The sequence below is a fragment of the Notamacropus eugenii genome, chromosome 2 (genome assembly GCF_028372415.1).
Source record: "Notamacropus eugenii isolate mMacEug1 chromosome 2, mMacEug1.pri_v2, whole genome shotgun sequence".
NCBI lineage: Eukaryota > Metazoa > Chordata > Mammalia > Diprotodontia > Macropodidae > Notamacropus > Notamacropus eugenii.
In genome coordinates, this window is record NC_092873.1 from 267,868,094 (window position 1) to 267,884,460 (window position 16,367).

Here is a 16,367-nt window from a genome sequence, read left to right on the forward strand (position 1 = left end):
CCTCTATCTCTTGGGGCTCAGCCCTCCTGGAAGCCCTCTTGAAGTTCAGATGGTCAGGGCTCTCTCAGGACAGAACACCAGGGAGCTAGGAAGCCCAAGCTCCTGGGCACCCTCTGTGGAGCACAGATGAACTGGTTGCTGCAGCTCTGCACAAGGGGTCATGTCACGGGGTTTTAAACTCCCTGGAGTTTTCTTCTAGAGGAAAAGGCTCCAAACCTGCTGCCTCCAAGTAGAGCTGTACAGGCTACATGTGCCTTTGGACTATTATTTGCTTGTTTCCAGGAGGCCATGCATTTTTTTTCCTTTTGCCTATGTTGGTGACAGCTGTGCTAGTGGTCCCTTTATATTCCCCTGTGAGCTGCTGGCTGACTTTCTTGCAGTGCTGGGTTGGAAGAATTCACTTCAGTTTCTCATGAAGTCACCTAGGCACTCATCTTAGAATCCTTGTTCACTTAAGATCATGAAAGAATCAATGCAAAAGAAACAGAGGTATCATGTGCTCATGGATCCATGGGGGCTGTAGCAGGTAATGCAACCTACTGTACCTACCTACCCTACCTGGTAGCTCAAAATCACCCCACTCACTCAAAGCCACCAAGGAAAACAATGAGAAATCATCAAGAATATCCCATTTGTATCTATACTTGATTCTAGCTTAGCAACTCCTGGGTCATCTGTCTTCCTACTCTGCCACCAATTTGAAGATTTTTTTGTCATCTCACAGTATAGCCCCTGGGGCATCATAGTTACTTGGGCTGAAACAGGTGGAGAATATCTATACACACTTGAAGGACTATCCTCTCCCTCTCCCCCTCCATTGGCCATTCTACCCCATTGCATTTGCCAAGTGCTTTGCAATGGATCTGTGAAAGACCAGTTCCCTTATATTGAAATATTTATTTTGTCTTTGTAAACAGTATTAACTATAGGCTTTGCTATTTTGGTTGTACTTATTGGAAATAAAATGATAATTGAGGGGGAACATGGCCAGAGAACAGAGAGAGATACATCTCACACTGATGTGCTTTATGAGTGCACTGCCCCTGGCTGAAGGCTTGAAACTAAAAAAGGAGATAGATTTACAGACCTTTCAATTCAGCTTCCCAAAATAGAAGAACATTTCCATCAAGAAATCTAAAGTCAATGAACCAATAAGAGTATGAAAGGGGGCAGATAAGTGTGGTTGCATAACACCGTTCAAAACACCACACTACCATTTCTAAAAGTGGGAACTTATCTAGAAGGCAGATTTTTTTTTCTATCTGGGAGAGATGTGCTATGATTAGCTCCATTTTACAGCTGAGGAAACCGAGGCAAATGGTGTTTGAGTCACTTGTCCAGGGTCACACAGCTAATAAGGGAGGCCAGATTTGAATTTAGGTCTTCCTAGCTTCAAGCAGTCAATCCACTGCTACAACTAGCTACCTAAAAACAGACCCTTGGGTGAACAACTCAACTGTTTATGCAGGAAAGAAACCAGGTGCAAAAACAATCCTCTGGCCACCTGAGAGGGCTTGTGATTGATTGAGGAAGGTGATGCTAAGCAAAGCCAGGCAGAAAGGGATGAGCAAAACCATGAAGACAACCAAGACAGCGCCCACGCCCGCTGCCCAGAAAAGTATGTTTAGTGATTGGGCATATTCCAGTTGAGAAATGATACAAAGCTGTTTGTTACCCATAACATTTGTCCGCACAGGTGTCCTGGATCTATGACACTAATACGGGCAGGGTTGCTAGTCAATTGATGGTTCAAGCAAGCATTATTACATATCTACTATGTGCCAGGAGATCTGCTGTGCTGGGTGTTATGGGTACAGAGACAAAAATGAAAAGGTCCCTCCCCCTTTTGCATCCTATAGGGAGAGACAACATCTATGAAAGTAAGTGTAGGCAAAATATATTAAAAATGTGCGTAATGTAATTTTCTGGTGCAGGGAGGCCCTAAAAGCTGAAAAGGCTACATGTAAGAGGTGGTCTGTGAGCTGAGGGCTTTGAAGAGGTGGTAGTGAGATTCCCAGACAGCCTGGGAAAAGACTTTTGGCTTCTGCTGAACTGGCTTCTCTGGATGGAATCTCTTGTGGTTTCCGTAAGGAGAGAGGTATGGAATAACTAGAGGGAAAGAAACTCTGAAGTTCTTTCCCAGATATTCCAAACTGAATGGATTAGTGAATATAGAATTGGAGGCTGAAGCATTAGCAATGGGTCTATGTCTGCCGAGACAACCTACCAAAAGTCAGTTAAGAGTTACTGTATATGAGAGCTGTGAACCTCTTAACAGAAAGGGATCCCTGGGAAACCTCCACCCTACCTCCACATCCTCAAAGCACCTAGAGTGTCCACGTGGAGATGAGGGGATGTGTTTGGGGAACATATACCCTCACCAGCTCTACACAGGGATCAGGGTAGACTTAGGGACAACCTTTAGCCAAGCTGGGTAGAAGAAGGCTTAGGCGGATAAGTTGGAAACCTTCTTTGTTGAGTGTCCAACCCATCTCAGCCATAGGGCTCAGATCTGATGACCCCAGCTTACCGAAGTCAACCGAAGTTATCCAGGATGGGCTTCTTCCTTAATATGTGAGGTCATAGGCTGTATTCTAAAGCACAGTCTATTATTCTGGGCAGTAGGAAGTGGAATTTTCAAGAGAACTTGGCCTGAGTCTTTAGCAACTTCTGTTCTATCCTCAGCCATCAGAGAGGCTTACTTAGTCTTCTGAATTTCCCTTCTGGAATCTCTCTGAAGAAGGAGGGTGAGCAATGTGTCCTGCTCTCATGCCTGTTCACTCTTTTATTAAGTATGAAGGAGTTTTCTCTGCTGTTGTTGCTCCTTTGTTCTCCAGGAGGACCATCGGATCAGGAAGGTGATGCCTTGACTTGCAGTGAATTGGATTGAAGTGAGGGAAGGCTGTGCAAAGCCACCAGCCTCACCTTCTCCTCCAGAGCCACCTGGGTCCAGTGGCAAGATATAGATCAGGATGACTGGAGACGGCCCAGATGCAGTGGGAGACTGTCCTTTTTAAGCTAAAGTCTTTCTGACTTCTCACTTTGACTGAGGCAAAGCCCATTCATTGATTAAGTCCAGGTAAGAAATGAGCCAAGGAATGGCTTCTTTTATCTAATTTTAAAAAATCAATCTGGGAAGACTCAAGGTTTCTGGTCAAAATAGAATATTACAATTTACATTCACTCTGAGCCATCAGGACCCAAACAATGACCACTAAGTGGGCTTGGACTGGATCTATTTTTGACCTGTCAATGAAAGCCTGAGTGAATTTGATTTAAGGCATGATCTTTAAGAAAGAAATCTAGCCATAAACCCCAAGATGTCTTGCTAAGTTCCAGCCATCAAAATTTATATTCTTTTGGACAGAGCACCTGCAGTAAAGGATATGATACCCTTTGTGGACAGAGGGAAAGGAAAGATGGAAGGGAAGGAAAAGAAGGGAATGTAGGGGAAGGGAAGGGAAGAGAAAGGAAGGGAAGAAGGAAGGAAGCAAAGAAGGAAGGAAGGAAGGAAGGAAGGAAGGAAGGAAGGAAGGAAGGAAGGAAGGAAGGAAGGAAGGAAGGAAAGAAGAAAGGAATGAACTGCATTGCCCAACCCAGTTGGATCCCCAGTGGGGCAGCTGGGACTACTCACAGGTTGTCTGTCCTTTGTTCTCGAAGGACCCTTATATCAGGGAGGTAATGCTATGACTTGCAAGTGAATTGGACTTAAGTGAGGCTGGGCTGTGCAAAGTTACTAGCCTCACTTTCTCCTCTGGAGCCATCTGTGTCCAGTGGCAAGATATGGATCAGGATAACTGGGAATGGTCCCTACTTTCCCTGATAGATGGGCTATGCACCAGCTGGTATATAAAAACTGAAACCTCCCAGTGCTGAGGTCAAGTGAGGCAGCTGAGGCATATTTGAGGTAGGTAGGGAGTGGTGAAAGGACGCCGTGAGAAGAGAAATGGAAGACCAATTGTGGTTTTTACTAATTAATATGCATGGGAAAGTGCTAGTTAGTAACTGGTTTGAGACTCTCCTATATGGACCTGGGGAAGAAAGTCAGAGGACAACCAATGGACCTAAGCCTCTTCAGGATCTCAGGGACCTCTCTGGTTTGGTGGTATGAACAATGTGTCTGAAAAGCATCCCAGCAAATTTACCAAGGATTATTAATTTTTTAAAGAGAGGAAGGAGAGTAATGGAGAACTCTCTAGACATCAGAGCACGGACAATTTGCTCTGTCTGATACTTGAACCATGTGAAGTCTTAAGGAGGCTGCTTCAGAGCCCTGTTTCACACCCCTCCACGGAGAGAGTGCAGAAGTATCCCATGACTGTTTGCTGTTTATTGTGTAGTGATGAAAAACCTTTTTATATGCTGCTGAACCAGAAGAGAGTATGAATACAGAAGAATGAAACAGATAAGCCCTCTCCCCGTCTCACTCTTTCTTAGTGGCAAATGGAGCAAGAACTTTGTGTTACGGGTAGTTAGTCTGGCTGTGCAGTAGGTAGAGTGCTGGGCCTGGAGTCAAGAAGACCTGAGTTCAAATGTGGCCTTGAACACCTACTGGCTGCATGACCCCAGGGGGGAGTCACCTAACTTTTGCTTGCCTCAGTTTCCCCATTTGTAAAACAGAGATAATAACAACACTCCTATCTCCCAATGGAATCATGAGATAACAGTTATAAAGTGCTTAGTGTCTAGCAGTACTATGTTAACTATTATTATTATTTATTAAGCTTTCAGGTGAGAGATTATTTCTTCTACTACGAGGTGGTGGCAGCAGGGTGGCACCAGCAGTGCTATCTCCCCACCCAGCTGCCATGTGACTACGAATACTTGGCCCTGCTATGTCTTCTTTTCTTTGTTGTGTTTATATTTTATTAATTTTGTGGAATGGGTGCTAGAGATGAAACAAATTAGGTTACAAACTTGTGAGTTTTGAAATAGAGGAAGGACCACCAGAGGTCCAGAAACTGAAGACTGTAATAGAGGCTGCCAGTGGTTACCTCAGCCAAACCTGGTGAAGAGTCAGCCCTGAGGAGGGACCTGCTTGGCCCAAGGCTGCAGGAAACCATCCCAGCAACTAAGATACCATGTGTGCAAATTAGGGAGAGAATGAATGGTCCATTGGCTAAGCCACACCCAGATGTGAACGGTGGTCAGGATAATCTTTTGTAAACAGCACTTGAAGTCTGATCCTACTCCTGGGACTGCAGAAGTGGTAATAATAATAATAATAAATTATTTTATAATTTTATAACAATATTATGATTTTATAATAATTAATATATATGGTAGAGAAGAGTCTAATGATGGTAGAGTGGTTTAATGATGTAGACACTCTATCTCAAAGGCTTCATGATATTAAAGCTATAGTGTTACCTGAGGAAGGAGTGAAGGCCTTTTCTGACTCCTAGGGAGCTAGGCTACAAGCCAAAGGCCATACAGCTGAGAGCTTGGGATGTCCACTAGTTAGAACAGTGGCAGTAAACTTTGTGAACTTTGTTTCACTAAATCAGCCTTCTCTACCTTAGAAGGATGGAGATGACTGGAAGGAAGGGCAGATGGTTAATTGTTGCTTGTTCTTCATTGTAGAAAAGGACCATGACATCAGGAAGATGATGCCATGACTTGCAAGTGAATTGGGTTTGAGTGATGGAGGCCTGTGCAAGGTCACCAGCCTCACTTTCTCCTCTGGAGTCATAGGGGGTCCAGTGGCAAGATATTCATCAGAATGACTGGAGATGACCCAGGGTACAGTGGAAGACCTCGGCCTTCGTAAGCTAAGGTTTCCCCCAAGGCTCAGTTTGTCTAAAGCAGCACCCATTCAGTGATTAAGGCTAGTTAAGAAAATCAGTTAGTTAATGCAGGACTATAAGAAGTGGTGGAAGCCAAGAAGAAGAACTCAAGCTCTTTTATCTGTTTGGAGACAGAACTTGTAAATTTGATTATATGGTACTTCTGAAGTGAGGCCCATAATTTTATTGGAGGGAAATCAATGAGGTCTTTTTGGATATGAGAGAATGGCTTCAGATAATATAATGTTAATGGAATTTATGTTAATGGGAGTTAAAGATCTTCCCTACCCATTAATAGGCCTCACTAGAGCCTATGGGGGAGAGACTTGTTAAAAGGGAAAGTTTGCTTATGGGGATGTTTGTTTGCTTGAAGGTTTTTACACCTTTTGTTAATTAGGCCCTGAAGCCCGAGGGTTGTGATGCCTTCTGGCTCTGAGAAGTCTGTATATGCTCTGAGGTGAGGTTTGTTTTGGGGCTCACTCTTTGGAAGGAGGTTCGTGTGCTAGATGAGACTCTGGAGAGCTGCTAAGGAGCTTCCCACTTCCCCCGTTTTGAAAAGCCAGATGTTGGTGCTTCTTTCTCTGGTAACTATGTATATATGCAATGGTCAGACAGTTGGATATGTTTGTTGATCTGTAATGTATGTATTGCTTATGGTCAGACAGTGAGAAGCCCTGTCTGTTGGTCTTTATTTCTCTGCTTGTACTTTCTCTGTTGGTGAATGTAATGAAAGTAGATTGTTGACCCCCTTTTAAGTTGCTTTCCTTAGAAAAGCAGATCTAAGAACCTGTGCCAGCAAGTCATCCTGGATGTGTGTCAGGGTGCTTGTTGTTACAAGTACCCTGTCCCATTGTGTATAGAATGCAATTTAACTTCTGGGTCACGTGACCAATAAGATAGAGGACTAGATATTTTCTCTGATCCTCTTGATCTTGCAAAATAGAAGTTATGTGCTCCAAATAAGGCAATTTCAACTGTCTTCATGATTTAGGGAACCAAGAACCAAAGAAGGCAAAAATTCCATGACCTAACTTGCTTAACTTGCATTCAATGAGCCCCTCCCCCCCATCCCACACAAACTCTTGGTAGTAAGACTGCACTAACTCTACCATAGGGTTGAAATAGAATGCAACCCCACCTTGATTCTCCTTCCTCTTTCTGGTGCTTGAAGATCCATTTCTAAACTGGAGAAATTTGCTAAGGCCTTCATAGTCAGTATCCCAGCAGAGAACTGCATGTGAGTGAAGGAGCAGAGGAATACGGCACACGTGTCTAGGCTTGTAATACAGTTCAACCCCAAGCCTGATGCCTCCATTCTCAGTACCATGGAAATCCATAATCTAAACAGTAGAAATTTGCCTAGGCTGCAATAGCAATGGGAAGCAGCACTCTGTATTCTTGAGCTAGTGAACCGAAAAACAGAGGGAACGGGGCAGGATACCTCCTGTCGGGAGGGAGTAGGTGAGGCATTGTGTGGTACTGGACTAAGCTTGAGGGAAAGAGCCCATCATCCAATTGGGGTCAATTCTATCCCCTCTGAAGCCACTTCAGGCTGAGACCTAGGCTGATGATCTATAAATTGCCCAGTGTGGGAGGAGGAAAACCAATGTACACATAACAGAAAACATCAGTTTCATATGCAATGCCTTTCCTTATACTATGTATATGAAAATACCCATTTTATTTGAGGTTTGTTAAATTCAGAATAATGAGAGAGAAAGACAGAGAGAGAGAGGAGAGAGAGAGAGAGAGAGAGAGAGAGAGAGAGAGAGAGAGAGAGAGAGAGAGAGAGAGAGAAGGAGGGAGGGAGGGAGAGAGAGAGAGAGAAACAGTGGGCAGAGCCAAGATGACAGAGTAAAAGCTGGGAGCTGCTACAGCTCTCCCCCCAAACCCTTCAAAAAACCTGTAAAAAATGACTCTAAACAAATTGTAGAGCAGTAGAAGTCACAAAATGACAGACTGAAGCAAATTTCCAACCCAAGACAATCTGGAAAGTCCCAGGTAGGGAGCAGAGTGCAGTTCATGCTGATGCTGACAGAACAGGAGCAGGTCTTAGAGGACTGAATCTCTGGTGGTTGCTGTGGATTCCTGATTTCTCAACACACAAACATTAAAAACAGCTTCAAAAGTCAGTGGAAAGGGTCTCTCAACTGGCTGAGAGGGGATCATGGTCTGGTCCCAGCCACTACTGAAATGGAGACTGCTTCTGGAGCCATCCACTTAGCAAAGCTCAAAAGTCAAGTAATTGACTGGGAAAATGAGCAAATGGGGGGAGGGAGGAACAGACTATAGAGTGTTACTTTCTTGGTGAAGAGGTATTTTCATAAGTCAGTGGAGATGAGGAAGATCAAAACATACATCAGAAGACAAAAAAGTCAAAGCTCCTGCATCCAAAGCCTCTAAGAAAAATATGAATTGGTCTCAGGACATGGAAGAGCTCAAAAAGGATTTTGAAAATCAAGTAAGAGAAAGTAGAACACAGAGAGGGGGGCACAGGGTGAGCTGAATATGAAGGGATGATATCACAAAAAGAAAACTGAGTATTGATAAAGAGAATGATAGAGGTGGAATGTAATAAATCATCTCACACAAAAGAGGCAAGAAAAACCTTTTACAATGGAGGAGAAGAAGGGGAAGGTGAGAGGGAATAAGTGAGCCTTCCTTTCATCAGATTTGGCTTCAGGAAGGAATAACATACACACTCAATTTGGTATGGAAGTTTATCTTACCCTAGAGGAAAGCAGGGGGGAAGGGGATAAGAGAGGGGGGATAATAGAGAGGACAGCACATTGGGGGAAGGGGTAGTCAGAAGTAAACACTCTGGTAGAGGGACAGATCAAAGGAGAGAACTGAATAAATGGAGGGTGGGACAGGGTAGAGGGAACTATAGCTAGTCTTTCACAACATCATTGTTATGGAGGTGTTTTGCATGACTACATATGTATAACCTTTATCAAATTGCTTACCTTCTCAATGAGGGTGGGTAGGGAGAGGGGACGGGAGAAAATGTGGAACTCAGAGCTTTAAAAATGAATGTTAGAGGTTATTTTTATATGCAACTGGGAAATAAGATATATAAACAATGGGGTATAGAAATCTATCTTACCATACAGTAAAATAGAAGGGAAGGGGGATGGGAAGGGTGATAGAAGGGAGGGCAGATTGGAGGAAAGGGCGATCAGAATACGTGCTGTCCTGGGGTGAGCGTGAGGGAGAGATGGGGAGAAAATCTGGAATTCAACATTTTGTAGAAGTGGATGTTGAAACTGAAAATAAATAAATTTATATGGAAAAAGGAAGGAAGGAAGTAAAGAAGGAAAGAAGAAATTTACCATCAGGCCAGTGAAAAAAACAAAAACAAACAATAAGAACAACAAACCTTTTGTTCATAGCACTAGATATTGTGGACCAAGCCTAAATCTGACTTAGTCAATCTGCTTCAAGGTCTTTTCTGTCCGAGGTTTTTCTTCTCAAACTTTAAAAAAATATAACAGGCAGGGAACTTCCAAGCAATAGCTGCCTGAATGGAAGCAGGCAACTCAGTTCCCATAAATCTGCCCCTCAAAAACTAAAGATTGCACCAGACTAACTCTCAATGAGAAACCACAGTAAATGGCTCTTCTTCCCTCTCAGAACTGCATAAAAAGTCAGCTAGAAGAACAAAAACATTAGGAAAAAGCATTATGTTAAAGCAGGCCAAGAAGAGGGAAGCATTCCAGTATGACCAGAATCAAAGAAAAAAATATTAATATTGTACTCTGCATTTTTAGACACAAGTCTTCCAGAAATTTTTTTAACTTAACAGTAATAAAAATTCAAGCTTTTTTTACCTTAGTAAGAAATATCCAAATTGATATACAGTAGTTCCCCTTATGATCTTGTACATCACTCTGTCCCAAGACAATTTAAGGTAACATTTTTAGGAATCTTGTACAAAAAGATGTCACAATATGTTTTAACATTTTACTCCATCTCATAGGACGATAGGAGCTTAAGCTTCCCTTAAAACTATTAAATTACTTTCTTGACCTAATCTCCAGAAGTTTTATAATGAAGAATGTTCCTGACAGACAGGTGATGAACTCAAGGTGTAGAAAAAAACACATATTTTTGGATATAGACACCATATGGATTTGTTTTATACAAATTTGTTACAAGGGGTTTCTTTTTTTCTCCCTAGTTTTAATTGGGGGAGGATTTAAGGAGGCGGGGGGTGGGGGGGGGAAGGGATTATCTAGGGCACGTAGGTGTCAAGGTGCTTCAGATACTTTCTAGCTATGTGACCCTGGGCAAGTCACTTCACCCTGTTTGCCTCAGTTTCCTCATCTGCAAAATAAGCTGAAGAAGGAAATGGCAAATCACTCCGTTATCTTTGCCAAGAAAACCCCAAATGGAGTCATGAAGAGTCAGACATGACTGAACAAAAAAGGGGGTTATTAATAATAGTAATGCCAAAAAGTGGTGCCATTGACAAAAATTTTAATGTATAGAAAAAATAGAAGGAAGTTCAGAAGGAAGCACATACAAGCAGTAAAGTTTTGAAAGCAACATGTTGGGTTTATTATATTTTTTAAAAAGGTAGTATGAAATGGAGATTTATTTCATATACAATCTTTTTGTTTTTCTCTGTGTATACAATAGTACTGTTTTTTGTTGTTTAATCTGAGGTTTAAAAAAATTAAAATAAAATGCAACAGACCCTCATGAACCTTAAAAGTCCAATTAAAAGTATTTTAATAATTGAAGTTGAAAAGTATATAATGTAAGAATTTTTTAAAAGGATAAAAATACATCTGCCATCCTACAATCACTAAATTAAGAACTGAAGGATTTGACTGGCAGGGAGTTGGAGTTTAGGGAAAAACTCCCTTCTTTTCAACCTTCTCGGACTCAAGCTAATCCTTTTATAATTCAAAAGATTAGAAATTTAAAGTACCAAGTGGAGGTGCACTAAAGAGGACCCTTTGTGGACACAACAAACAGAATAGCCCCACCTCTCTTGCAGACAGCTCTCACCACCTAAGGTCTAAGAGGAGAGAAATCATTTCCCTACTTAGGCACCCCTGTCTCCTGAGGGCTTAACTTTTTAAAACCCCTGAGGACAAAGGTAATTTGTTTGCTGAGGCAATCACTTTGTTCCCTTCTCATTCAGTTAGGAACTCATTGAAATGTTATGAAGGGATTGTCTAGTGAGGTCTCACTTTTACTGTTTAAGCCCTTGTACCATATGTGTTCAGAGTCAATGGACTCTGCTTAGAACACTTATCTCAAGAGACCAGAGAATAGCAATGCTCCCTCAATCTACTGGCCCCCGTTTCCAGTCCGGTCCCACCCCACTCCATCCCAAATATCAAGGAGATCAACTGCCATGGAGATGCAACCTGGGGTAGAATGGAATATTCTTGCCACCAAAGTCCTTGACATAGTCCAGTGGTTCAACATCAGGCATGGATGTAGCTTTGTTAGTGCAAATAACATTAAAGTAGATACATTATCATATACTTTGCTGTTATGCTTAAGGATCATGGGACCTTTACATCTGATTTAGAGTTGAATTTTCCTATAATGTGCTGTTAGAATGTGGGTTCCCAGAGAATAAAGGACTGTCTTGCTCTTTTATTTATATTCCCAGGGCTTAGTAGAATAGTGTTTTGTACAGAATAAATACTTTTTCATTTATTCACATTAAAATTTCATCATCTATGATTAAATCCTGTGCCTAAATCAACTAAGTTGAGAGAAATGAGAATCACATACCCCTCTCCCATATATACATACACTGATGTTTGTATTATTATGAAAATCTCTCAATATTTCTTATTGCATTGATTTTATGCATTTTTGCTTTATCGACCAACCCTTGCTGCTATGACACCTGCATGTAATATGTCCTGAGTGTGATTTAGATTTGTGGTCACTAGAGAGTTTTCCAGACTTTGGAACTATAGAAAAGTATGCTTGGATACATCCCAGCAGATTTGATGGAAAAAATATATGTTCAATAGGAAGGAGGTGGGGCTCAGAGTTCAAGGACTTTTCATTGATCTAATCACAGAAAAGAAACTTTATAAAGCAATATTAATCTAATTATAAAACTGTGGTCCTTCCAGGTGATCCCTTCATGAGGTACAAATGTGTTCCTTGAGTGAATCCCACACCCTGAGGATGAAGAATGATAGACCTTGCCTCTGAGTGAGCTTTTAATCATTTGTTGTGTTGTTATGTGTACTTCCTTCTTGAAGGAGACCATGACATCAGGAAGAAGATGCTGTGACTCAAGTAAATTGGATTTAAGTGAGGAAGGACTATGCCTCACTTTCTCCTCTGGAGCCATCTGGGTTCAGTGTCGAGATACAGATCAGGAAGACTGGAGACGGCCCTCAATCATTTGGTTTAGTGAATTCAAGAAAGAGAAGACCCAAGGTCTTGCGAAGAAATAGAGAAACCATATGCAACTAGAGAAAAAACAACTCCAAGAGTGGGAGCCAAGACAACCACCACAAAGAAAGAGAGAAGTACGAAAGACTGAGGCTCCTTAGGCAAATAGGGCATGTGGTATGCTGTCAGAAACTTTGTTGTGCTAGGGAAACTGAAAGGCTACAACGTTTCTGGAAGTTACCTTGGATCTCTTTTCTCTCTTGGAAATCCAAAGCCTTTTTTTATGCCAGGGAAAGGTGTTTATTTACCCTTATTTATTTTTATTTTCTTTTTACAAAGGGTTAACCACTGGATTTTGCTAGTCTGTGTGTACTTATTATTTTCTTTTTATTTAAAAAAGGGGGAAGTACTCCCAGAGAAGGGGAACAAATAGATTTAACCTTGAGGTATTTTGTCAGGTGCTGTCTTTGGCTGGGGGAATCAGTTTTTAAAAATTGTATTACAGACAGAAGAAGGAGGAGAATTTCATGCTAGAAATCTACAGAAGAAATTCATGCTAGTAGCAACATAGTTTCAAAGATAACTACCACAAAGGTAGTTTTTTCCTAAAGGAAAAAAAATCCACATGTGCTATTAATATCACCCAAAAGAAAGACAAGTGGAAAAAACATGCTCAACCACCGGTTCATATGCCAGCTGTGAGGTAGGTAAAAGAACAGAGATTAAACAGCGTAATAAATACCTCCCAGTCCAACGGCTTGGAGGATGTTCTCTGATAAAACTCATTCTAAAGGAGCATTAACAGAACACTTAGGTATGGACCAATGCTTATGATGTCATCCTTTTTCAAAATGTTGGTTAGTTTTCCTGAACTGTTTTTTGCCTTATTTTAATCTTTGTTATGGAGGGGGGAGAGATAAAATATGGAAAATATGGATGATTTTAAAAAGATATCAATAACTTTTTTTTTTCCTGGAAAATAGCACCCAGTCTTGTAGTCTGGAGTTAAAAGAACAGTTAATGGAAACTGCAGTCATTTCATAGGAGAAGTAGAAGACAGCAAACATTGGCCAGTCCCTGGTTACAGAGGAGGAAGAAAGGAGGCATCTAGCTGGGGATGCCAAGGCAAAATGGAACAGGCCTTTTCTCAAAAAAGTACTAATGCTTGCAAAAAGATTGATTTGAGACAGTTGTGATTTTGGAGGTGGAGTGTAGTAGGAGCAGCGGTCTCAAAAGTACTTGCCCTCCCACCCCTCAGCTTCCCTCCTCCTTTCCCCGAAAGCATGTAACTAGGAGTTCACTAGTACTTAATCTTCTTGAGTTCTGGAAAATCAGGAGACCATGTTTGGAGGCTAAGCCTATTCCTTTCTTAAGGAAGAGGAAAACAGCTACCCTAAAGACGATTACATCAAAAGAAAAATGGTATCCACCTCCACTGAGAGAACTGGTGAACTTTGAATGCAGATTGAAGCATAGTGTTTTTACTTTATTTTTTTCTTGAGTTGTTTTTTTTTTTTTTGATCTGTGTTATCCTTTTGCAGCACAGCTAATATGGAAATATATTTTTCATGACTTCACATGTATACTCGATATCAAATTGCTTGCTTTCTCAGGGAGGGGGAGAGAGATTTTGAAACTCAAAATGTTAAAAATGAATGTTAAAATTACATGTAATTGGGAAATATTTAATAAAATAAATTTAATTTTAAAAAGATGATTACATCAGAAAAAGTACAGGCACCCTGAGGGTCGTGGTGAGACGCTTTGGAGGGACATTGACGATGACATCGACAATGATGATCACTATCCTGTATTTGAGGCAAGGAGGCTGCCCAAGGTCCCTTCCCTAGTCCAAACCAAGGGCTTCATCCTTGACGACACAGGAGAACTGTTTTGCAAAGCAGTCAGGAACCCTGACCCCAAAATCACTAAACTGCATATATAGCTAAGAGGGCTATCCGAAAAATATCATAGAGTGGAAAGAACTCGTGTACAAAAATAATTAGAACACTTTTTTATTATGATACTCACAGGTTTGCAGAGTAGGTGAATACGACCCAGGGTAGCACTTTGTAGATCTCCACTCCTAAAACTTTTCCTCGTTAATCCAGACGGCTGAGTATCTCTTTAATAGTTTAATGAAGCACACAGTTCAAAGCAAAGGCAAAATTACAGCAGTAACTCTAAAACATTTCTCTCCCCCAGAGTTGGAAAGTGCTCTAATAATGAAGCAAACACATAGTGAAGCCCCAAATAAATGAAAACTATTTACTAAGCGCCTACTATGTGTCAGGAACTGTGTTGGGGATAAAACTACAAGCTATATAGGTCCTGTCTTCCAAGCATCTCATTTTGTACCCCTTCCTTGTATCCATAGCGCATCCCATTTTACAGCCGCCCCTATGCCACTTCCTACAGATGCCTGGGTCTAGCCTTCCGGCTTTGGCCTGAAATGGGCATATGCCATGCTAGGTTTAACTGCTGGCATCACTCCTCAGCCTTGCATTCGCTATGATTTCTGGACCCGCCAATTAGTTCAGAAACCTTCGTCCTCCCGCGCTTTAATGAACGAGGCAATGCCGAGGAGACCAGCAGTTCCTAGACCCGGCCTTCAGCAACCTCAGATTCTGCTCTCCACCTCGGTTTACCTCCCTAGCCCCCAGGAGAGTGACTTCTTGGTATTCAACTCCCACACCTTCCCTTTCCTTTTAAAATTTGTCTTTTCTCCTTTCCTTTAACTACTTTCGCTTTTGTATTTGCGCAAATGCACGAAACTGAACTTGGGTTTTGGTAGTAGACTGCCTGCCTCATGAAAGCCATTATTAAAAAGCTATTCTATTTCCCTGACCGGGAATCGAACCCGGGCCGCGGCGGTGAAAGCGCCGAATCCTAGCCACTAGACCACCAGGGAAGTCGCAAAACTTTCTCATTTAATCTATTTGTTTTTTGTTTACGTTTTTTTCTCTTCAAATATCCTATTCATTTTTGTATCAGTCTCTTCAGTTCCTTCAAGAAAGCGACAGAGCAACGCAGTCGGGCAGAGTACACATTACTCAGTCCTGATGGATCTTCACTTCAAGGTAAAATAGAGCTGTGCGTTTCCTGAGCTCTTCTCGGGCCAAAGACTAGGGACTTAACCATCCGCTTCCTTCTTGTGTTCTTGTTGACATTTTTGTAGTCCCTACCATTGTATTGATCCTCCACATTGATTCTCCTGGTCCTGAACTTTGAATCTGTTCATACAACACTTCCTTGGTTTCTCAGGAATTCTGCAAGTCGGTCAGTTCTTAAACGGCCATCATGGCACTCTGTTTAATCCACATACACCATCATCTGTCCAGTCATTTCCCAAACTATGGTCAAGGGACCCCCAGCCTCTTTGTTATTGTCCTTACCTCCCTTCACAGCCGCGGAATATTGCGATCTCTGCGTACCCGGCTTTTCTTAGTGACCTTTCATCATCTCAGCCTTAGGGAGTTTTCTCTCTTAACCCCAAATGGTTTTCCAGAAAGGTGGGACGAAGTCCCCGCTGCATTAACAATGTAAGGACTCTTTTCTTCCTTCGCCATTTTCCTGGGAAACTCAGAAGGCTCGTTTCAAAGTGTCTTTCTCCTCTTAAGGCTAAGCTGGAGTGTTTCTATGGCTGTTAGAATCCCGAGTTGCTCCTTGCTTGAGTGGTCCGAGAAAGTAGCAGGAAATGCACTAAACCAGGGTGGTTTTTGTTTTTTAGTGTGGTGTCTACAGAAATAAAAAAGCTTTCCCTGACCGGGAATCGAACCCGGGCCGCGGCGGTGAAAGCGCCGAATCCTAGCCACTAGACCACCAGGGAACTCGCCGATGGTTGATCACATCAGCTGTCACCACTCTGACGTCTACTATTCACACTTGCTTTGTACTTTGCGTAAATGTTTTGTACATGTTCTGTCTCCCTAGCTCCCCGAGCACTACTAAACCCCAGGGAAAGAGAGGCAGGTGAGTTCCTCCGCCTCTGACCGCAGCTTCACCCAGAGATGTGTCTGACAGAAGCAAAGCCTGTAAGGCTGCCGCAACAAATTTGCTGCTCAGGCTGCCCCGGAGGACCGGAGCTCCGACGTGCAAGGCTAAAGGGTGCTGAGCTCTGGGCCTCCCAGCCCGTTAGTGGCGGGCTTCCCATCCCACAGCTGTTCCCTCCCTTGCGTTGGCTTCTCCTCGTTGCGGTCACAC

At 42.2% G+C, this 16,367-nt stretch overlaps 2 non-coding genes across 2 annotated transcripts; both read right to left on the reverse strand.

Annotated features, from left to right (window-relative positions):
* Positions 1-15,003: 15,003 nt before the first annotated feature.
* On the reverse strand, positions 15,004-15,075 carry TRNAE-UUC (transfer RNA glutamic acid (anticodon UUC)). Its single transcript has one exon. It is a non-coding gene; the product is annotated as a tRNA-Glu (tRNA).
* An 846-nt stretch (positions 15,076-15,921) lies between these two features.
* Positions 15,922-15,993, reverse strand: TRNAE-UUC (transfer RNA glutamic acid (anticodon UUC)). The gene has a single exon. It is a non-coding gene; the product is annotated as a tRNA-Glu (tRNA).
* Positions 15,994-16,367: the final 374 nt, after the last annotated feature.